This window comes from Thermobia domestica, chromosome 18 (assembly GCF_964235325.1).
Source record: "Thermobia domestica chromosome 18, izTheDome1.hap1.1, whole genome shotgun sequence".
In the NCBI taxonomy this organism is placed as follows: domain Eukaryota; kingdom Metazoa; phylum Arthropoda; class Insecta; order Zygentoma; family Lepismatidae; genus Thermobia; species Thermobia domestica.
The window spans coordinates 45,036,137-45,061,266 of record NC_137471.1 but is presented as its reverse complement, the minus strand read 5'-3'; the positions used below and the strand labels follow the sequence as shown (position 1 = coordinate 45,061,266).

At 37.1% G+C, this 25,130-nt stretch overlaps 1 protein-coding gene across 2 annotated transcripts in view; it reads left to right on the top strand.

Annotated features, from left to right (window-relative positions):
• LOC145675504 (tubulin polymerization-promoting protein homolog) overlaps positions 1-25,130 on the top strand; it is a 118,479-nt gene that overhangs the window by 7,580 nt on the left and 85,769 nt on the right. The window contains exon 1 of one of the 2 annotated variants that reach the window (XM_081745956.1): positions 13,715-13,794. The exons of the other annotated variant lie outside the window; for it this stretch is intronic. The gene's annotated coding sequence lies outside the window, so the exon portion shown is untranslated. Of the gene's footprint in view, positions 1-13,714; positions 13,795-25,130 lie in introns of those variants that run through there. 2 annotated transcript variants of the gene reach the window in all.

The following is a 25,130-nucleotide window of genomic DNA, read 5'->3' as shown; positions in this document are numbered from 1 at the left end:
GTTGCGCATGAGGACATATATATCATGGTATGCAAAATTTTGCAAAGACTGGTACGGAATGACGCCCAATGTCGAAGTATTTATCCAGTACGTGCTCGAGTGAATATGCCGTGCGGGGCTTTGTTGTATTGTTCTCAGTATGGTATCTAGGCTCTACTGTCTTGGACTTTGGTCAATGTGAAGGAGGCCTTATAGGGACTCTGCAGTCCCCCTCAAATATCTATATTTAAAAATATGTATTTTGTATTATTTTTTACAGTACCATACACCTTGTAAGTATACCTTCTTCGTCCCACATTTCATTGATTAATTTGTCAACAGGCACGGATTTTGTCTAAGACTCCTGGACAACACTTAGAATGAAAATATTCACTTAATATTTAATAAATGATGGTATTTACGGTATTTACTGGTAGGACTACATCGTTTAAATTACCTTTCAATTCTCGAGGTAAGACGACATTTAGTCGAGGATCTCTTCACCAGTGGTTGAAGTGAGATGGTATGCGGTGGTATGCAACCGCCTCTGGTTTTTCAGTGATCAAGACATACCGTCACTTGAGTGTAGATGCTAAATATCCTTAATAAATCCATTTTATACATAGTAATTGACTAATAGCTTTGCATGTTATATATATATATATATATATATATATATATATATATATATATATATATATACAGGGGCGGATCCAGGATATGATCAAGGGAGGGGCTAAAACATATTTTGCCGTTTTATCCAGTGTAAAGCAGGATTGAAGTCCATTTTATCCAGTGTATACCTGAGCGTCAAGGGGAGGGCTATAGCCCCTATAGCCCTCCCTTTAGATCCGCCACTGTATATATATATATATATATATACATTTATCTTATGTAGAAATAATTTCTAAGTTGACAACACCGACATTTTTGTTATCTTTTTCCTATATATCTTCAAAGAAGTTAATCTAGTTTATATTTTGGTGTCCCATACTGAATTTTTTTTTTTTTTTTTCGTGTGTATATGTGTGTCTTCTTGTCTTAATGCAAATAAATATCGTGTTTTGAGCATGGGCAGATTTAGGGGTTGAATGCTGTGGGAGGCGGATCTTTCGGGGAGTTGGAATAGTCCTCAGTCGAGTGGGGAGTCCGGAGGTTTTCCCGCAGGAAATTGTTAAGATAAAAACTCGGGTTTTGAGCAGTTTCGTGCATAATTCTCTTTAATGCAACATATTGGAGGAGATTTTGTTTTTTCAGAAAGCTGTTGGCTGGAGATCAGTCTTTCCATATCTTCTCCCTCCCATAACTACAAGGAAGCTCTCCAATGATTTTTAGTCATTATGTAAATAGAAATACAATATTTTAGGCAACATGCCCTCACTGTATTTCAACATTTAGATAGCCGGTATGTCGAGTGAAAATAGAAATAAAATATACCGTCTCTGCTTTTTTTTCACTTCGAACACTGTCCCTCACCAATCACACTCAAGTTTAATCGCTGAATTTAATCAAATAAAGTTGTAGTAATCATACCTGCGCAGTGTCCACGTGCGACGTAGAACAATTATGTTAGTCATAAAAATGTCCAAAGCACGTGTTCAGAGTTTAATGTATCATTCAGCATTGAGGGCACATAACTTAACGTAGCAAGCAAGATCCAAACCAAATGAGCTCCTGGGAGGAATCGAACCCAGGTCTCTGGCACAGAAAGGAACTAACGACGATTTACCCAAGAGGGAAGCCATTAAAGTCTGGCCACACGCTATACCCAAGATTTTCATCAGGGTTTGAAAAATGAAGCTAACGGTTTTAGATTACCTGGAAAGTATTTGACAAGATACCGATGTTTGCATTGTACCTAGGTACAAAATTTAGCCTTTTTTTTTTTTTTATCTATTACTTTTAAAGTTATCAGTGCATTTCAAGATAAATGGTCCATTCTGGTAAATTTCAAAGCAGTATTTTAGCTTTATTTATTTATTTGTTTTTATTTAGCCATTTACAAGATTTTGAATTTTAGGTAGTTCTAGGTTATGTTGTTGTGAAAACATACACTCACAGCACTCCTCCGAGTCTTGCTTTGTATATTTATATCTGAAATCAGAATTTCGAAAATGAATTGAAATCTTTGTTTAACGTCCCACGATTATACTCGTTAGGCTAAGGGAGACGGATGATTAAGACAAGTGAATTATGATGGAATGAGAATGTGGGATGAAACAGAAATACCCAAGAAAAACACATGCACTATGTTGCAGGCCCGTATCCACGGGGGCTAAGGTGGGCCGGGTCCCCCTAAATTTTTACTGGCCCTCTAAAATTTTCATGGTAGGCTTGCAAATGAGCTATAATATGGTGATGAACTATGATATAGTTGGGTCGGGCCCTCCCCAACTTCTACCGGACCCCCTAGATTTTTGGGCTGGCTACCGGCCTGCTATGTTGTCCACCACAAACTTACTTGACCGAGAATCGAACTAGAGACCCTAGTAAGCGGTGTACCACTTAGCTACGGTGGCCCCAAATCAGAATTTGTCTATATTTAGTGTAGAATTTAGGATTCGATACCATTTTAGACTCGTAAACGTGTTTCATTTTGGTAATTCCTGTTCTATTTTATCTGTTTTTCATGTAAATTTGTGTGTAACCTTACGTACACGCAGTGAAAGCATTTGAGGAGGGCATGAAGGAAATTGTTTCCTCCCCTGAGTTTGAGAAGCACATGCTTTTTAATAAATTATATACTAATATACCAATAAAAGATGTAAAACTCATATGTTGCTGGACAATCTTGCGCTCCCCCCTTGATAAAACCTGACATAACGTTACTGCGCCCAAGTATGCCAAAAGTTTAGCAATTTTCCTAAGCTAATTGTGCTTTCTAATCCATTGATATACAGGAGGTATTAAATTGTTCGATTATTGCTTGCTAAAAATTTCCATTCCAATTTAGGACATTATTCAATGTTCTTTTTATGCTAAATGACGTAATCAAAACTGACATATACAAGCTATGAGTCATTAGATTATTAAGTTTTTCTGTCAGTTTCCATAACTCAATTATTCTCATATGCAGATAAAATACAACTTCTCTCATTTTTTCCTTCCCTTACAATATAGTTGAGCTGATAATTCTTGCAGCTGAAGTATGTTAGAAGAATGTTTACAATACCTGTAATCTGGATGAGCCTCCTATCTTATCTTCGAAGCGTTGTATAGCACTTCATGTTTGTATTGTCATGTCATCTCCTCTGCAATATCTTCAAGTGTCAAAAACGATGTTAATATACTTCTGTACTTTCAATAACATACCTTCTTCTTTCTCTTTTTTTTTTTTTTTGATAGCAATTTTTTATTTGTTCGGGTGTAGTTAAATTTACATTGAAGTTGCACCATCCGGTCGTGACGTAATGTCACGTGGTATTAGTCCACTTTGCAAACACAACCAGCAGCCTCTAAAGTAGTAATGCTGAACAGTATTGCTGCTGCTGGAGGCATTGACTGATACAGTCAGTCTCAAAATTAATTTTAACTAATTATTAAACGTTTCATAATTTTTAAATCCTAAAATCCCGCGACACACTTTAGAGGCCTGCGCGACAGACCAGTTGGGAACCGTTAATATGGAATGAAAAGTGGTTGTACTGGCTCAAATCCAGTCTCTAGTACCAACGCCAAGAAAGCTAACCATTTAAGTCTGTTGTGGCTAAATGGTTAGGATTCTTACTTCTGCGGTAGAAGACCCGGCTTCATATTTTCATGGCAACTCATATGACTCATACCACATTCAACTGGAGATCGTAATTTAAGTAGCCTTTATGCTAAACAGAAACTTAAATCCCAAACCAATAATAATAATAATAATAATAATAATAATAATAATAATAATAATAATAATAATAATAATAATAATAATAATAATAATAATAATAATAATAATAATAAACTCCTTGGCTTATTGTCTAGAAGGAACTATGATTGGTTAACATATAGCAAAAACGAACATCGATAGCAAGAAGCCTTTTTTAATAAATCGATTTATCGTTCTAAGAATAGATACCATATTCTCCTAAACCCTCTGTTTAATCCACAAAGGTCAAAAATTCGATTTAAGCATTGATTGCTGCAGAGTAAAATCGATAATAGATAGCGAGAAGCGGCTTTCTGTGATCAATTAAGTGTTCCAGGATCATATTTTATCTCCAGTCTACTTACTCTCTGTGCTAAAACTGGAAGTGATAGGTATCTACCACCACTTCTGGTTTCAGTATTAACTGAAAACGTTTCACGACATATAAATCGTACTCCATCACGTGGTGAACACGTGACATTTGTTTTTGGGTATAACTAGATAAAGATTAGATAATTAGGTCAGATTTCTTCTCTTAGTTTGAAGTGATAAAAGTGCAATTTTTACAACTATGACTTTCCTCAAGAACCACTATTGAGACTAACATTCAGTATAAGAGAACAGTTGCGGTCCGCGGATCACAGTTTGAGAAACATTGTCTCTAATGTATATTAAATTGAAACCTCTCAGTCATGAAAACGATACATGGTGGGCTCTTGTTAGGAATTCCACTAAGCAAAAGATCACGATATTTTACACTTTTCTTCAAATTTCGTGCAATGGCAAGGACCAATGACCTACAGAAGGGTGATAAGCATGGTCTTCACCTCGATTGGTTTTCTGATGTTAAGAATAGACCAGAAGCGTGTGCAACATTTGCGTGAGTCTGTAATCAGCATTTCTTATTAAGTTGATAAAGTTTTTTTCGAGTAGATGGAGAGTCCATTTTCACGAAACAAACATACCTTTAGAATTAGTGATAAAAAGTTTAAAAGTACGAATAAATTGTTTTCAGGCATTTGCATCTCAGGAGATCGTTCAGTATCGGTGAAAAATTAATTGCAAGATTTGATCTGACATACATATCAAATTAACAAAATCATGGTGCTGTAATATATACACAAACTTTTTTCTCTATATTTTCAAGTTAATATCTGATACAAATCATTTCCAATACTATAAATTACAAGAAAAGAAAAAAATACTACAAACTGGAAAAGATTGTTCAACATTCTCGTGCAACACATTGCAATAACACATACCAAACTAGTTCCCCCTACCATCTGCAAGATCATTACCGGAATTAAATTATCTACATACTCTTCGGCAGTTCGATCACAAGCCATTCCACCTAATAACAACCTAACCATAATATAGTGTACGCGCCTTAGGCGCGGGAGGCCCGGGTTCGATTCTCGGCGGGAGCTCATGTATTACGGATTCCACGTTAATTAGTAGGTCCATGTCTCATATAGCCTGGCTCAGTGGTAGAGCGTTCACCTCTGGTGCTTGGGGTCCCTGGTTCGATCCTAGCTCGCGCCATGTGGACTTTGTGGTGGACAAACATTGTGCTCGTGGGTTTTCTCGGGTTCTCCCGTTTCCTCCCACTTTCTTCATTACACCATTTCACTCATCTCTCATTATCACCGTCTCCTTTGGCATAACCGTGGGACATTAAACTTAAAGATTTCATTTCATATTTTGCTATTAGATTCACACTGTTTTAAAGTCTACTGTAGTTTCAGAATACGAAACGAAACTCAGTTGCTTGAAGCTTCGTATGTCTACGGACTCATACCGACCCTTATTATTAAGTATTGATTTCAGGTGCTTTTATATTCTAAAAATTCAAGTGGTTTCACAGAGAAATCGCTGTAAATTTTACAGATCTTTTACCATAACGAATATTTTAGGTGAAATTTTAGTAGTTTTAGAACAAATTAAGCAGCATTTGACAAAATACTTTTTTGAGATTTGAAGTTGCTGGTGCGTGTGGTCCCTGGTTCGATTTCCGATTAAATAAGTTTGTGGTAGACAATATCGTGTCTGTAAGTTTTCTCGAGGTTCTTCTTTCCCTCCACATTCTCATTCCGCCAATTCTTCTGTCATCATTCACTTGTCTTAATCATCCGTCTCGTGTCCCTTTAGCCTAAAGATGACGTTAAGCGGAAAGATTTCATTCATTTTCAAGTTATAACAAAGAAAATAGCTTTTAAAAATATTGTTTATTATTCCTCTGTATTAATCGATAAAACAAAACAAAATGAAATGAAATCTTTGAGTTTCACGTCCCACGGTTATGCCGGTTAGGCTAAAGGAGACGGTGATGATGAGTAATGAATGAAATGGTGGAATGAAGAAAGTGGGAGGAAACGGAAGAACCCCGAGAAAAGCCACGCACACAGTGTTTGTCCACCACAAAGTTCACTTAGCGCGAGCTGGGATCGAACGCGGGACCCCAATCACCAGAGGTGAACGCTCTACCACTGAGCCACCGCGGCCCCTAATCGATAAAACAATTTCAGTTAATAAATACTTTTAGTACTTAATAACTCGTAGATGTTCTGAAACTGTTCTTGGACAGAACAAAAGAAACGCGTTTCCATTACTGCGCATGCTTTTGTGCATGTCCCAAATCCCGTATAAGAAAAAATAATCTTTTCCGCGCCATTTATATAATTCGAATGTGTAATTTTACTGTAAACTTTCCGGTGAAAATATGGCGTCCCCGATTGCCACATATTTTACCGGAAAAATTCCGATATATATATATATATATATTTTTTAAAGAATGATAGAAGAGACTTGTGCACCAACCAATAATCAGACCTTCAAAAGATAGTTTTATAACACCCAAGTATTTGCAACTCATGACGTTGTATCCCTGCTAAGATGTTTACCCATCAACTTGCATCTCATGCTTCTTCCTTGGCATTTTGCACAAGGAAAGAATAATTGAAGGCCATGCACTTGAACAAACTTTGAAATGTAATGCGAAGCACACGATCACTTACTTTCTCAATGGAAGACTGTTCTTTTCCTCCCTTACTTCATTCCTCCTTGGATTTCACATGATATTAATTTGTTTACAGTGCAGCATACTTCAATAATTACTTTCTTTGTTAACATGCATATAATACATTTTACATTATAGTGAAAAGCAGCTTATAGCTACTTAAAATTCATGTCCTCGTTAAAACTACGAAGTGCCTTTCAAGGAATTCAAAGATAATGTTAAAACTGAGATGTACAGGGCGTCCAAGATCAGCATTTTCAAAATGAAACAGGTGATTTCTCAAATCAAAACAAACCAAAGAGTGCCTATCAATGAGCTTTCTCCTAGATTCATTTGAAAATTGGTATATCCGACTTTCGTCCTTTATTTATTTTTGTAATAAAGAAACAAATAAAAAATTAAAAACAAGGTTGTACCTCATACGCGACTGACGTACATAATCCAATTTTCACCAAACTTGGCATGGAAGTTGATGTGACTTGGTTATTGTCCATTTGAAATATTTTCTTAAGCAGACTTTTGATCCCTGACAAGTAAAGGGTCCAAATGGATGAATCGAGTTGCGTGATGAGATATAGTGCGCCTGATAGAGCATATGAAAATATATGTATGTGCAAAGTTATAGCGGCTAAGCGCCATAAGAAAGAGAGGGGGAGGTTGTCAAAGTTGGTAGGAGAAGGGCTATATTATGTTATAGAAATACACCAAATAAACTGTTGAATCGTAAAAATAGTGAAAGATAGACAATGCAAACAGTGGTAGTTTCACATATTGGCAAAAGAAGAATGGGCAGAGTAGATCACGAATCTCCACCATTTTGAAATCTGTGATATTTTTTTTTTTTAAATAGAATGGTACCATGCGGCAGATGTATTAAAACTATGTTTTGATCAGAAATGCAATACTGCTGCCCATTTTGGCATATCGCTAACCATTGATGAATTATGGTTTCCAAGAAAATGATTTAGAATTTTCATTGTGTATAACTTCGGAACCAGAAGCCTACACACCATTATATTTACAACGTTTGTACAAGAGGTCAGAGTCTATCATCGTGGTAAGTTTGATTCACCTCGGATGATTTCAGCATATAACTTTTTCTTTTTGAAAATTTGACAGTCAACAAGTAGATGACCAAAAGCGTGCACAACATATTTCACACGCTTATTCAGCAGGCCGTCAAAGTCGATCACTATGCTGTTTGATCCGGTATAGGCTATACTGTATATAAAACGGCGTTTCTTTTAGTACATGGTAATTAAAAGCGTTCTACGGAATGAAATCATTAAATTAAAATTTTAGGTCGGGAAAGAAACGTCCTTTTTCTCAAAAGTGTTTTTCCATAAGATTCAAACAGCGAAACCTTACACGTGTGGTCACGTGAGGGAAGAACAAATTGATCGGGCACAAGGCACAACAGCACAAACCGAGAACCCATTCGAGAAACGGAAACATTTCTTTCCGTTTAGTAGAGCCAGACGGTTATGTCTTTTCTTTTCGATTAAAGGGGAAATTCGTGTTTGAGAACCTCCATTCTAGTTGTTTTTACACACAAGAAAACGAAAACAAACGATAAATTCAGAATTTAACTATTTTGTAAATTTACCTATCTCGGTCTGTGCCTTCCCATATTTTTGGAGACTATCTTTCCTGTGTTTTAATTATTAAATCTAACTGCAAATAGAAAAGTTACTCTCACTTCAAAGTTGTTTGATGTATTAATAATCAACACGTTATCGTCAATTTAGTCTAAGGGGGCCGCGGTGGCTCAGTGGTAGAGCGTTCACCTCTGGTGCATAGGGTCCTTGGTTAGATCCCAGTTCGCGCCAAGTGAACTTTGTGGTGGACAAATTCTGTGTGCGTGGGTTTTCTCGGTGTTCTTCCGTTTCCTCCCACTTTCTTCATTCCACCATTCTCATAATCACTCTCTCCTTTAGCCTAACCGGCATAACCATGGGACGTAAAACTTAAATATTTCATTTTCAATTTAGTTTTAATTACAGTATAGCGTGTGTGTTTGTATAGTTACAAAGCTAAAGTGGAAATGCATCTATGCCAGGAGTAAAAGTGCAGGGGAATGCGGAAGGACGCCGTCCTCCCACTTCCAAAAATATATCTACGATGTCCCTGCAGTTCCTAAAAAATTAGAATGAGCAAAGATAGGCGTGACATCGTGCCGCTACCTACCGTCCCCCTACCTTTTCATATCCACTTATATCCCTGATTTATACCATTTCTTTTCTGAAAACTTTTTCACGAAGTATTGATCCTGAAAATAGCTTCTAACGTGGTAGACTGGGAATTGTTGGTGGAAGTTTAAAGAAGGTTGGCGTGGAATAGAAAGAACGAAGAGTGATACGAAGCCTGTATGTTAGAATAGAGGAAGTAATACACAAAGGAAAGACACATTTTAGGGGGGTTGGGTGAAATGTCACCAATGTATTTACGAAGGGTGTAGTAAGTTTCTTCAATCGAATTGCAGTTCGTATATAAAGAATGCCGCCTTGTACGTGTGGTGGTTCAGGCCATAAATAAGTCATAGTCCGAAAGATCTTGCGGAAAATACCACCGATAACAAAATGGAAAATCAGAATCCTCATTTCAAACAATTGACAATTGCTTGTCAACACCACATGGGGTCAGTTGTCATAGTTTCAAATACTGTCCTTTGAGTTAGTAGTAGATTCCCTGTTCCCAAGACAATTTCCCTGTTCTCACATTGCCTGACATCTATTTCATATTAGCCATAGTATTGGGCAGAAAGAACAAATAGGCCGCTAAAGACGTTGCAACCCCGCAAATGCGGTCAAAAGAGGTTTAAAGGGAGGAAGGGATACTGTTGTAAAAATCAGCGTGGCAACTTGAAAGAAATTTGCCGAACTGCACTTCCATTGAGTAAACGCACTATACATAATGTTCTTTCAAATGTTTCTGGTCTGACACTGAAATATCGCACCACTCGTAATAATCGATTCATGGCATACAGTGCCATCTATTGGAAGAAATAATGTATCAGTTTCAACTGTGTAGCTGGAAGCAGTTCGTTGGAAGCAGTCATTTGAATAAGGTGCTGTGCGTTGAGCTAACTTAGTGCATGGCAACGCTCCAGTTCACACAGTACCGTGCCACAGAGGTCTGCACGGGCCGGAAATTTAGTCCGCGTCCGGCCCGGCCCGTGAATTTATAATATGAGGCCCGACCCGAGTCCGAAATATGTTTTAGCATTAAGGCTCGAGCCCGGCCCGAGCGCGTATGATAATCAAATGATTCTGAAATAAGCCCGAATTACATAAACTTAATAATTAACGCAAAATTCAATTTTTATTTATACCAATTAGAGGTTTGATTTTGCAGTTGTGATTTAAAAGTTCGTCCAGAAAGAACGGTACAATAAATATCGTTGTACAGTATTTTACAAAGTTAGGCCCGAAAAGGCCCAAGAAATATAGTTGTATATTTAAACATTTATGGTCCGAGCCCGGCCCGGGTCCAAAGTGATATATGCTTTGTAGGCCCGAGTTCGGCCGAGCCCGTACAGACCTCTACCGTACCGTGAGGGGGCGAGCGGGGCGACGGGTCCGGGCTCCGAAGTAAGGGGGCGCAAAATTCGGGAGGAAAAAAGAAAAGATATATATAAAATGGAAGGAAAAAGTAATAAAAACTGCTCAAAATCAAAGAAAATCAGGGATTATTTTTGAAAATTTTCTGACGCTTCGCACCAACCATGGAGGCGCTTCGCGGCTGATCTGTCGACCTGTCTCATATGTATGGGGGCGCCATCATATACCTCGCCCCGGGCGCTGATTTTCCACGGTCGGCCGGCACTGAGTCAAGGCGGCTATTTGCTGGCAAGGCTGCAATGAAAGACTGTGGCTTCGAGGAGATTCAGCTTTCACACTACAACTCGAAAATTTTATACCAAATCGAACATTGGTTTGTATCTGTTTCTGAAGTGCGCGGTGTCCGTAGTTCGATTCCTACTCGCGACAAGTGTGTTTTGCATTCCACTATTTTATTCATTCTCATCATCATTGTCTCCTTTGCCCTACATGGAATAAACGCGGGACGTACTACTGAAAGATTTCATTTTATTCTATATGTGTTTCTTGGTTTATGATACTTTTTCTTATCTGGCAGTTTATATAATATGTGTGTGTGCCAGGATCTTTAATGTGGTTAGGCAACTGACATTACTTCTGTGGTATGTTGGGTTGCATAACGTACATTTGCTGGCCAGCAATGAAATGCCAGCTCGGATATAGCGAACCTCGGACTGAACATAGGACTCACAGGTAATGATTATTATAAATGCATTTTTTTTAAGTTGTAGAATCCACTAGAGAAAACTAAAATCGATAGGGCTTACTTGAATGAGAAAATCAGAAAATGTTTTAAGAAAGAAAGCGAAAATTTACGTTTTCCTTCCCAAAAGCCAGCCTTTTATGGAAGAAAATCTCCAACCCCAAAAAAGAGGGGTGGAAACTTCTCTTGATAGAAAGAAAAGAAAACTTCTCATCTCAATATCTCAGTGTGACCAACGACCGAAGAGAAAACTCAGAAAATGGCCGAAAAGTGACAATTCTTATGTTTTGTCATCCTCGTATAATTCGTAAGGTTGAAATTTGCTTCACTGTAAAAATGATACATGATATTTTACCATTGTCGTGTAGAGCTATTCGAGTGCACATATCTTATCAGTATAATTGTGTATTCAGTTAGTCTGTGTGATTTTAGTTTCGTTTGTCAATAGGAGCACAACACTAATTATGTTTATGTTGGTCCAGTATAGTAAGACAGTTGGTAAGCTACTTTAGTGCAAGTAGCAGTGTCCCGTGTACACCACATGAAGAAGTTTGGTTTCTATGGTGTGATATTTTCTGAAATAATGCTGAAACCGGAAGTGTTTTCGGATTTCTACCACTTTTAGTTTTAGTAGAGAGGTTAGAGTGGAGATGGAATATTTTCTTGGGATGCTTAATTGATTGCAAAAAAAGAGTTCTCCCTGTCTAACAGGAAGTGGTTGATTTCTACCACTTCCGATTTGACTAGAGGGTTAAGAGAGAAGACTGTAATAATTCTATAATTCTCAGAGCGCTAATTTATTAAAAAAACACAAACACACATTTCGTTATATCATTCTTCTTCTATGTAGATCAATATTCAAACCAGAAGTGTTATTGCTTCCGGTTTCAATGTTAATACGCATAGAACAAAATTGGTAATAAGGTGACGAAAAACTTTTTTTCTTAAAATATGGATTCAAGATGCCAAGAATAGATTGTATCTCAAATCCTATCATTGAAAGAGGAAGTATTCTAGTTTTTATTTTTTTAAAAAAAGCATACCACTTCCGTTTTCAATATTGATACACTTGTAAGAGATAGCGAGAGATTGTTAGTGTTACGGATTCAGCGTCTGAAGAACAGGTTCCATCTCAATTGCAATCGGAAGTTATAGACCTACTACTTCCGGTTCCAGTATTGGACTCACATAGTTTGGAAATCTAGTATGGTTTTACAGTGTAAAACGTAACTCACTAATTTGCTCTATGGGATCAGTATTACAAGGTTCTACACGTATTCCCAACACCACGTGTTGGCTGTAAACCAGTGTTGAATTCAGGCATGTTCAAGAGGGGGCTGAGAGCCCCCTAGAATATATATGCGCTAACCTAGAGTATCTATACACATACCTTGAAATAGACCTATTTGCTTTTTTTTTCTGTTTATTTTTTGGAAATAAAAGTCTTAAAAGCAAAGATTTTTTAAAAGAAACTTAGTTTCTTCTTTTGCCCAACTTAATGGTTCTAATTAACAAACCCTGTTCTCGTATAAAGTCAAAGTTAAATAAAAACTTGGAAATATGATACGAATGCACAGAAACGCTTTACAGTTAGCGAAAAATGGCAATATCTTGGTTATTGCAACCGACCAAACAATAACAAATCGCCAGTTTTGTTGCGACAGATTCCTGCTGCTCTATTGCAATCCAGAACAGAGCCCCCCTTAAATTTTTATTGACACCCCAACTTTTAGAAAATCTGAATTCAACACTGCTGTAAACACACTTCAGACGACAATCACAAAGATGTCTATAACGATCGGCAAGTGACGAAGATTAATCAATTCAGCAACATTTCTGGATAAAAGGAGCCACAACACAGCAAAAAGCATCAATTTCCACCGATTGGTCATCACCTCCAGTCTATGGGATGCCTCTGGTCCCTGAGAGCTTCTTTAATCTTACCACTCTGTAAGACGCCTGATTTCTGAAAAAGTTCCTTTTCCTAGGGCATCTGGAATCTGCAAACACCTCATCACTCCCTAGGATTCCTGGTTTTTGGGTTCTCCCCTCAAGCACACTGTTCCTTCTCCCTTCCCTAGCAGTGTTCCAACGAACTACTAGAGTTGGACATAAATGACAAATAAGAAAAATATAAAAAGGATATGTCACTGGTTTTCTCAAACAGTTGACGTTTGTATTTTACTAAAAGGGGAATTAATATGTTCTAAAGCTCATAAATAATTTAAAAAATATTTTTTTTATACTTACATGACTTTAAGGTGCATCGCCTGTGAATACAACTGTAAAACAGATTCAAAAACAAAATAATAATAATAAACAAGTCCCATGACCTTGTTGTCAGGAAATAGAATGTAAATGGAATTTCCGATAAAAATCGAAATACATTATATAAACACTATCAAAGTGACAATTTTAAGAAGAAAAAAAAAAGAAAAACATTTTCTTTTGTGCCAGTAACAAGTGTATACATGTGTTTTTCCCAACTTCAAAATAATTTTCAAACTAGTATAAAAACTAGCGGTTTTAGAACAATCAGCATCATTCGTTCCTTCGGAATCATCGATTATCAATCACATTAGAACCGTTAGAGATTGTCAAGCTGATTGACACAACCCAGGACGACTATGGAGAACTTTCACAAACTGTGAGTATGTCTTGTGCACTTTATTCTAAAATGATTTTAAATGTGTGAAGTGAGCACACTAGATCCTATGTTATAACACGAGAGAACCAAAGGACAATTTCCTTCTCAATTCGAACTCCGAATTGTTATACTATACTACATGTATCATATTGTTGCTTTTAACTACTTCATACAAATTGTGTTGATTTATTTTCTTGTATTTCTTAATAAATTCTTTCTCATATAAAATGCAACTTGTTTCTAAAAGCATAATCCTCATCCTGAGAGATATGCAATAAGCTAAATCATAAACGTGACTCATTAAAGCAAGGATGCCTGGTCTGGAAGAGCTAACTATAGTGCTGCCAAAATGTCTTGAGCCGTGGCAAAAATCCAAACTAAAGCTCACACCCTCGACACACCCACGCGTTGAGCCAATAAGGGTTCAGCTCTAGTTAATCGAGAGAGCCTTAGCGAAAGGGAGTGGAATTCCTTCAGCCGATAGCAGCGCTTGGAAGGTAAGACTAGCTGTGAAGTCAATGTGGTATATCTTTACCAACACCTTGGCCGCAAGAACCTTGGTTCCTGTCGCCCTAAGGCGTTTGGTCATTGAGCTCCTACTAATTCACCAGCAAACCATCAAGATATCAAAGAGGAACTTATATTTTATCTATAATATTTATTACTACTGTATATAAGAAGAATTTTTTTTTTAAATAAAAGGAGATTATGAAAAGTTAATTCCCGTATATCATCTTTTAGCTCTAGCCTAAAAAGACAGAATTTTACAATATTGAAACCGGAAATGTTAATTTTACCACTTCCGGTTTCAATACAGAGATAAGGACGTAGATGAGAAGCTACTCTTACATATTGAATCCATATCATGGAAAAAAAGAAGAAGAAAAAACACTTGGCGCTACAGTAGACTCTCTGTTAACTAACCTCCAGGGTTATCGAGAAACAAACGAAAAAGTCGGTTAAAATGAAAGTCACCATTTCATAATCCCTAAATTGTATAGCATCTCCGTAATACTTTCTTTTTTTAAAAAAAATGAATTACACTATTAATAACTCAATAATTTCACTTCCAAAATAAAAAGTTTCGAGCACAAGCTGCTTCAGTAACATTCAGTTGAACGAAATACTGTATACTATTGAATAAAGCACAATAGATTATTACATCACACACTTATTTACGAGGTATTATTGGTTAAAAGCACAAAGCTGAAAAAATAGGGTTGAACCCACAATACCAAACGAAATACAGTACTTATTCCATTGTTGTATGTATATTTATTATTTTTTGAAAGAAAATAAATAAAATATAATCTTTCAGTTCAACGTCCCACGATTATTCCTTTAAGGCTAAGGGAGATTGATGATTAAGGCAAGTGAATGATGATGGAAAAATTGGTGGAATGAGAATGTGGGAGGAGCCAGAAGTACTCCGAAAAAACCCACGAACACGATGTTGTCTACCATAAACATACTTGACCGGGCTTAGAACCAGGGACCCCCATGCACCAGAGGTCAGCGCTCTATCACTGAGCCACAGTAGCCCCTGTCCTATACAAATTTCCGTACTTATACGTAACATAAGAATTTGGCTGTCTGTAAGAAAGAGTAGACTTGATTGAACATTTGGCATTACGAACACATCAATCAAGTCAGATATTCCACTGTTGCTTAATGCCAGGGTTGCCAACCGTCCCAATTCTGTCGGGACTGTACCGATGTTTGACTTATTTGTCCCGCTTCCCAACCGGAGACTCATATCGGGACGCATATTGTCTCGATTTATCGATTTTCAAAGTTAATTAATATTTTACTGGGTCAAAGACTTTGTATGATGATAACCAAAGAATAAGATTTGATTTTAGTAATACCTTTTGTCAGTAGTTCCTTAAGAATGTTATTCACTCATTTGTGATTAAAAAATCTATATAGTTGTCTATCTAAATTTTGTTTATATTAAATAAATTGCAGTTGTTTTGATTTGAATTTGTTGCATATATTGCTTATACCTAGTGGTAAGAAATGGGTGAAAAGAAATAAGATGCCGCATTCATTCAAGTTCGTGTTATTCAGCTAATTATTTACATTGTTTTCAACGACTCACTGTATGTGCAGTCATCTCCGGGGCGAGGGGGGGGGGAAGGCTCCAACACTGATTGTTCACTCCCGATTTTTTCTTAAAGAAAGTTGGCAACCCTGCTTCATACTATTCAATTCCTCCTCCAAATGAATTTGCAGTTTGAGAAACAAATAGAGCGGGAACATTTTAAAATAAGAAAAAGCTTCGGCCCAAATTATTTAGGAGAAACTGTTTTTATACATATACAAACACGTGTATTCAGCACAACAAATTATAAACTAAAAGTAGACTAAGAGAATGATCCTCTAAAATACGGATAATCAGCTATGTTAGCAGAAAGATGCAAATCTTTTTTGTCGCTCTGATGGAACATTTAATAGTATAGTTTATTCACAAAAAGTTATATGGATTATTTTCCTATTGTGTGGTATGGGTGAAATAAAGGTATGTGGCTTTTATTATTATTATTATTATTATTATTCATTCATTCATGGAACGATGTGAAAGTAGACAGAATATCATGACCTATTTACTTTTACAGGAAGATTTATGCAAAACAATACAGCTTTTTCCACACCTTTCCGGTTGTTCTGTTAAGGGTTAAGTCAATGGACACGCTAACACGTATTCAACATGCAGATGAAACGCCAATGTACTGTACCACACGGATCGTCCACCGTGAATTTTCTACCTGAATGCCCTTAAATTGCTTACTGTTGTAAATTAAATAGGTGTCAGCACCAGTGGAAATTAAGTGCATCGATTATTATCCACTTCCTGTTTTAATAGCTGCTGAAAAGTTCAGGGGGTTTGAAGCAAATTAAGCGCCAAGATGATCCAATTTTCCCGCCATTTTCTTTTCCTTTTTTTGTTTTAAGTTATTCGAATATGAATGCCAGGAAGAACAAAATAATTACGGTATTTACTACTTTTGGCGACTATTCATTTTTTTTTTTTTTTAAGTCAACATAATGAGCACTCCTATAATAAGTTGCTGTTAAAAGAAATCTGCCTACAAAACCTATCCTCATTTAAAAATGTGAAATCTTTGTCATTTTTAAAATGCATTTTAGGCTAAAGAAGTAGCGACATTTCAGGTTTTGCTTGGGGAGGCGGTGAAGGGGGAGCAACACTTTCCCCGATAGAAGTGAAGTTTCATGTTTTGTATTAATATATCATTATTGATTAAAAAGTGTACATATCTGAAACTTAGGGGCAGAGGGGCAATTGACGCTGAAGGCCCAAATGACGCCACTGAGCTGCAAGAGACGGATGATTAATGAAAGTAGCTTTCCTTAGGTCCAGCCCTAAGCAATTTGCCGCCCGTACAATGGCTGCCTCCCTTTCTCCAGAAAGAACAACTCTTAAAAGCCACGATTTTAAGAATGCTGCCCCATCATGAACAACGAAGGGGAGGGAAATGTCACTCGCACTGAAAAAGGCCTAAACACTACAAATACAATCTAGTGGTGTCTGTTTTATTTTTCCTTTAAATATTAATTTATTATGTTAGTGAAAGATAAAGCAAACACTTCTGCAGAAAAAAGATGGTAATCGTTTTTAAAGAACTCAATATCCAACGTCAATCTCAATATATCAGTTTGCAATTCCAGACCAACTACCTCTTTTACCTTTATTTCTTGATTTTCTTTCTACACCTGTTAAAAAAAAGAAAACATCTTTCCACCTTCAATGATAAGGGACTTGTTCGTGACAAAAACATTATAGTTTTCTTATCAAAACTATGATAACTAACTAAATGGAACAGGTGTTCTCTAGTGTTTAAGAATTGAGTTTTTGTATTTGACAACTATCAAGCAATTCATGCTGAGATTTGTTTGACCATTTGGTTTAGCACTGTCCATCTGACCATCAGCTAATGTGACCTAAACATGATTTATGAATGTAGTATTCAAATAGAAGGTCAGCTTAGTAAATTTAACTACCATCACCATGAAGTCTGTTTCCACAAGAAACATTAATTTAAGAGGCTTCATCCCGGCGAAATTAAAATGCCGCTAATTTTACAGTAATTATGTGATTTCTTCAAATAGATAAAATATAACCGAAATGTGGAACAAGAGCGCCCTAGACAGTATTATTTTACATGAGAAACCGTTATCACGACTCGCTTATCTGCTTTCGATTTCGAGCCATTTTGAAAATCGGGATTTATTTTCGCGTTTCTAAACAGCTGAAAACGGAAAGCCACTAGGTGACTTGTGATAACGGTACCTCACGCAAAATAATATTGTCTAGGGCGCTCTTGTTCCATATTTCAATTATTTTTTTTATCTATTTGAAGATATCACATAATTACTATAAAATTAGCGGTATTTTAATTTCGCCGGGATGAAGACTCTTAAATAATGTATAGTTGTGAGAGATTTTGTCGCTCCTCGGAAATTTGCCACCCCGTGCAAATGCACGTGTTGCACGTATGGTAGAGCCGCCCCTGTTCCTACTTGTCTAGTGGCTAGCTCGTATCCCTTTAGTACACGTGATTGTGTGTTCGATTCCCAGTGGGAGAACACAAATTTAATTTCATAATCGCTCACTTTCACTGATTATGTCTCCTTTAATCCAGAACTATAGGGCATAATCGTGGGATGTTAAACTAAGAAAATATTTTTTCATTAATGAAAGTGAATGATCATGAAGTAATTAGTGAAATAAGAATATAGGAGAAAACGAGAGAACTCTGGGAAAACCCACGGACGAATTGTCTACCTCAAACTAATTTGACCTGGGATTAAACTAGGTGCATGCATTCATACTTTACTTAATATTTGCACGTCACGGTTACGTTGGTTAGCTTGAGAGTCTATTTTCTATCTTCAATCTCCGATTTTTCTTACTATTAACATCCACCATCACAATTCATCGGCCGCCATTTCCCTTATGGATCCTGCTTTCTGGTTGACCCTCGTATACATTTATTTTAAAATACTTGATGTGAGCGGACTCGGGTTCGATTTCCGGTCGGGACACTCGATCGAAAATGTGTCTGTATAATTGTTTTTTTTTCAGGGACCCATCTTAAGTGAGATTTTTCCTAGTTATTCCTCATTTACACCAAGCAAATGCCGGGATAGTACCTAACACATGTCCCAGGCCGCTTCCTAACTTCCCCGAGGATAGGTGCATGCTCGTCAAGAAACGTTATCCCTCATACATAACGTGCTTAAATACCATAAATGCCGGTAGTAGCCAGAAATACATATACATAAATTTTAAAATGTCTATTCATAAGCTTATGTAGTGGCGGTACTTTTGTCATGTGCAAGTATACATGTTTATGCACGACTTATACACACAGTATTGTGTGTGTAGACGAAAAATCTGCACATTTACATATGTTGAAACAGCAATTAGCAACGGAAGCTATTTGGAATTGCAGCTTAACGAAAGACGCACACGTATTGTATTGATAACTAAGTTTAACAGCTGACTACAGTTTGTAAGAGTGGATAAATGCAATTGAAAATACGTGAAGGCTAAGAGAGCTACTAAAAAGAAGAAGAAAAAAATTACAAGTAGTCAATTCCGAAACTCTTCCTGTGTGTGTTAACTGTATAGCAGTATAGTACGTCACGTAGAAAATAACCTTGGTTACAAGGGGGACGTTTATTTTCTTTTTTTACTTGTATTTTTTCTTAACGGAATAATAAGTAGAAGTAAACAAACTGAGATGTTCTTTTTGTCCTATTACTTTCTTTTGAGATGTGCTCTCCACCCACTTATATATGTGGTTGCTTTTACTCTCTCTTTTCTCCCCTCTTCTGTGTTACGTCATTGTCAAAGTTAACGCTCGCATCGTATTCAACAGTTTGCCTCCTGACATATACAGAAAGCTTTCCCCATCATCCTAAACTGAGAAGGGAAAACATTATATTAAAGTTGATATAGTCTGCTGTTTAGGCTGGGTACTATTTTGCAACTTCACCTATGGAACTAGCTAAAGAGCAGCTAAATTATTCACTTTCTTACCTTAATTTTCATATGAAAAATACTGAGAGATTTTACTCTTTATCAAGCCCCCCCCCCCCCAGAAGGGGGTATCCCTCGTCTCACGAAAATATATACGTTATATATAATAGCAAACCACATATATTAAACAGCAGAAATGCCAGATGTAATATAGGAACCATGGAGATGCCTCCCCTAGAAAATTTTCTTCGGGTGCCCCTGCTTATATCTGATAGTTCCTTTAACCAATGATAATTTCAGGGGTGATCTGAGGTATAGTTCCCCCTTCCCCCGGAGTACAAAATTCCTTTCCCTGTCCCAGGCCCTTAGCCATGGAGATTCTATGCCTAAACTATTTTTGTCCTCTCTGAAAGGAACGTTGTAGAAAATCTTTAAACTGAAACAATTAAAAATATGAAATCCTTGCAATTTTATTTAGCAACTCAATTTCAATTTAGCACATTTTACGTATTTCTGCGTTGAATAATAACTTCTTGCTATAGGCCTATGTACTAAATATCTCCCATGAACCTTCGTGGTCTTGGAGTCGTGGGTATATCGTAACATTTATCAGCAAAATATATTCTTCGTGAAAAGATTCTAGTTCTGTTACAGATTATATACAGAATAAATAAATAAAGTTTTGTAGTATGTTCCTTACTGCTTTTGGCATTCCCTCCCCAGTATTCATTCCTACGTCCTGTAAGAAAGTGAGCTGGCTACAGACCTGTCTGGAACCATATCGTCTTCACACTCAATAAAGATCACCAGTGTATTTTCGGTATTTTTTTTCACCCCGTTTATTGGAAGTCTTTTCGGGAAAAACTTTCAGAAATCAACACTATCTTTATTAACCCTTGTGTACACCGAAATTTAAGTTACAAGGGCAGACAGGGAGACTCCGATGTGTCTCGCGTCGTGGTTGAGATCCAAAGCCCCAGATCGTGCTCTCTCAATAGCTTTTGACCTAACTGTCCCTCTGACGTCAGAATGAGATGATGGTGAAACGACAGAGTTTCCTGAGCGTGGTTGATTACCCAAAACTGACATTGACCAAGTCCATGTTTCTACATGTCGTCAACTCAACACAAAGTTCTCAAACTTGCTCCTGAGATTGCTAACATTAACAGGTAAACGAACTAAAAAGAGACCCACCTGAGTCAAAATACTTACTTCTATATTCATTACTTCCTTGTTGTAACATCGTGTCGTGGGTAAACGAACGAAACGGACAATGTCTTGCAGTAGCCTGACTATGAGGGGCCAATGAGGTCGAACCAATTGAGAGAAGCAATTGATCTAACAAAGCAAATTAAAAGCGTCGCGTGTGAGACTGTTTGGTAGGCAAAAGGTAATAGGAAGTTGCTACCAATGTTTATTACAAATTACAAGTACAAAGACTTCCTCAATAACAACAAAGCAATAGTTAATTAATCTTTTGATGTAAAGTCAGCTAGCGACGTACAACAGAATATTGGTGTTAATAACATCAGGCAGTGAACTCTTGAAGGCTGTTTGGCTTCCATTGATGGCTGGTTGAATTTCCACATGAAATAAAAGATATCCTAGCTTTTCATGACTTCATATCCCGTAACAGTACTATAGTGACAGCGACGAGTCGTGAAGCCTGAGCTCTACGCCAATCCTAGAACTGCTTTGCCTCGCGTGTGATGCATCGAAAGAATTCGGCACGATTCGTGGAGCTGCCTTCCGAACGCACTTTTGAGAAAACGTGAAACAACACAACTGCACTGTTGCCGAAGTTAGAAGTAGGGTGACCAACCGTCCCGTAAAAACGGGATTGTCCCGTTTTTTCACTACCATTCGCGGTGACCCGAGAAAATCTCCCGGGACCCCAAAATGTCCCTATTTACATTGGGTACACAAAAAACCTTTCCAATTGCTAAAATTTCCTAATTTATTTTATAATTTTCTAAGCTATGTGATTATATTGGAATATCTCATTGCTGAACAACGTCATTATGACGTTTGCGATGGTGGATGTGATGGCTGCACTGTTTCCCCTCCCATGCCTCCCCACTGCAAGATTCCCACTCCGTAAACGACAGTGAAAAAGGGCTGAAAGCCTTATATATATATATATATATATATATATATATATATATATATATATATATATATATATATATATATATATATATATATATATATATATATATATATAACTAATGTAACCTGTTTTTGCTATCTGTTTTGGGCGGTGGATGATTGAGGCGCTGTCATCAGTACAGTACAGTGTTTCTGTGATTTGACTAAGATGTATCGTACTTTCATTCACGAAAGGGATAAAAATATAGAATTATAAAAGTGAAAGTTAAAAAAAAAAAATGTAAGTGAAATAATGTTTAAAAGTAAGAAAAAGCAAATAAAGGAAGTTGGAGTCCGATGCTGAGAGTTTCTTATAAATTCTGCAGGTGACAGATTCAATCGCTCCAGCCGCAAACTCGATACTTCGGTCAGAGTGAGTCAAACTTCAAATCAAATAGGACGTGTTGCGTATTGTGAAAACAAATTGTTTATTCTGTTACGTTCCGAGCTATCTGCTTAACAATGCCTAAGCGTGTGTGCAAGTTTAAGGAGTAGTATTCTAAAGAGTGGACCTACGTATATTATAAAAAGACGCTATGACAGTGAAGCCAAGCACACAGTTTGCAGCAGTGTCTTTAGTATTGGACACGGTAGTCGTTCAGACATACAACACAGAACACATCAAATCAGTGAAACATACAGGAACAAACTGAGTGCGGCAAGTTGCAGTAAGTCTCTTAACAATTATTTTGTAAATCAAGAATCAAATGTAGAAAGAAAAGTGAGCTAACTCAGGCCTACCATACAATAAAACACCATCACGGTTTTTGGTCAGAAGATTGTAATAATAAATTAAACAGTCTTATGTTTAGTGACTCGTCAATCGCATCGAAGTTTAGTTCTGTTCGAACAAAGCAATCAGCCCTGATAACTTTTGTTTTAGCTCCATTTAGTTTGAAAACTAGCATTCAAAAGATAAATAAATGCTGCTTTTATAGCATTTCAGCAGATGCGAGAAATCATAAAGCTATCAAAATCTTTTCCTTTCTAATTCGGTCTTTTGTTATTGAAAGTCTCTTCCTCGCCCTGTGAAACGTCAGACGAAATATCTAGTTTCTGATTGAACTGTGTTGACGAGTTTAAATTAAATAAAAACAGTGGCATTGTGTTTTGTGGTGACAATACAAACAAAAATTTTGGTGGTTTGAATAGACAGGGAAAATGTAACGTGTTTACAAAACTGAAGGCTAATTTACATGCAAATATTGAAGGTGTGGGTTGTCCAACACATGCCTTACATACAAAGTCTTACAGAACTGCTGATAGCAGCGGCGTAGCGTAAGGGAACGCCGGTATGCCCGGCATCCCCTGTCATGAAAAAAAATACGTACTTCATTATATATAAATTGTTTGCTTGTTATTATCACACTCACTGCAATCTTCTGCATGCGCTCTCTCACCGTCTCACCTTACTGTGACAAGCGGAACCTACGCATGTGCGTCACTCAGATACACAAATCTGTCTTCTGTCTTTCCTGTTGTCGTATGCTATGTTCCTTGGGCTTCCAAGCTTTCTGCAATCATCGGGGTTTTCGTCTGCTTTCTGTAGAATGCGCATGCCCAACTACTTCCTTTCTTACTCTTCTCTTCTCTTGCAACTCGACATTTTGCTTTAGATATACGCTGGCTTATTTAAGTATTTCCAACTCTATCTATTTTGAACTAAGCTATAGTTTCTATACAGAACGTACGAGCGCTATCAAGGAGGCAGAACAAAACAGAAATGGTTCGTTCAATGTCTTTTTCAAGCACGACGGTTATGTAAATAATAATATAAGAATAGTTATGCTTTAATCGTAATTAAATGCATCGTAATTGTAATCGTAATTAAAGGCAAACTATTAATCTTCATTATAAATACACAGTATGTCCAGTGGCGTTGCCAGAAACTCTTTGAGAGAGCTCACACACACAAGCATAAACATAAAGCATTCTGTAGAATCATGGTCACCGATCTGGTAGGTCAAGAGAGCCAGCACTCCTCGCCCCTCACAAAGATTGCTTGGGCCCTTCAGTCACTGGCACATATCCCGAGGAGATGAGAAGGACATGTCCCCTCCAATCTTGGAACAGAGGGACTGTGTTCCCCAATAATCCGATTTGAAATTATGATGATTTGTATCCGACTGCTACAAAGGAAAGTAAGATGAAATTGATGTACCTTGACATGTTTCATTTTTTTAAAATCGTTTTCTTTAATATTTCATTGTCATTAATTATTGTTAGTCTATTTTCAACTATTTGTTTAATTTCTGTATTGTGATCATCATAATTTTGCTCAAATAAGAGTATTCTTGCGCCATACATAGTTGATTTTCTTCCATACCTTTGGGGAAGTCATTATTTATATTATTACAAAACAAGCGTCCTAAAATTTTAATGTGGATCGTTGTGGATGCACAAGTGGAAACATATCAATTATAAATATGCATGTATTCAGATTACAGAATGTGTTTATGGCACTGATTTGTAATACTGATATGTACTACAATTTCATCTACATCGCCTGTTATATAATATACAACAGGTTCATCTCAGAAATCAGATTCATCTACCGTAATTTGAGTCTCATCTCCCCTCCCCCCAGAATAAGCCTCAGATATGCCCTCCTCCCTCAAACCTACTCTCCTGCCAATGTTAAAGACAACTCTGCTCCCCTGAACCTCCACAGCATTGTTTTTCAACTTCATAAATATTTTGAATATCGCTTTTAAAAAACATATTGGAACAGCCTTACCCGTTTCCCGAATGTTGAAGACAGATTTGCTCCCCTGCCTTCAGTATCTGGATATCTGACAACGAAATACATACGCAGAAACAGGCCCCCAGAGTTAGTTTAAGTACTTTCTATTTGCATCTTCAAATGAGATACGTATACACTCAGGCCCATATTCACGAACGGTAGCCTGAGTTCCGGACCCAAGATGACAAATTTGTAGGAGAGACTTTTTCAGAACGAGATTGAAGTATCGTATGGCGAGAAAGAAGCTGCCCAAGGGAACTATGCTGGAAACAATGGTTATACAACAGTGGGGCTGAGTTTTCTTGTCACAACAGTAGTGGCAAGAAGAAGCTGAGACAATTGCTTATTGGCTTATACCGTAATCCACCCTCTTGCTTCTGTATGTCCCACTAAGCCACCAATTAGGGGGCCTCCCTTCTAAACTTTTTCATAACCCTA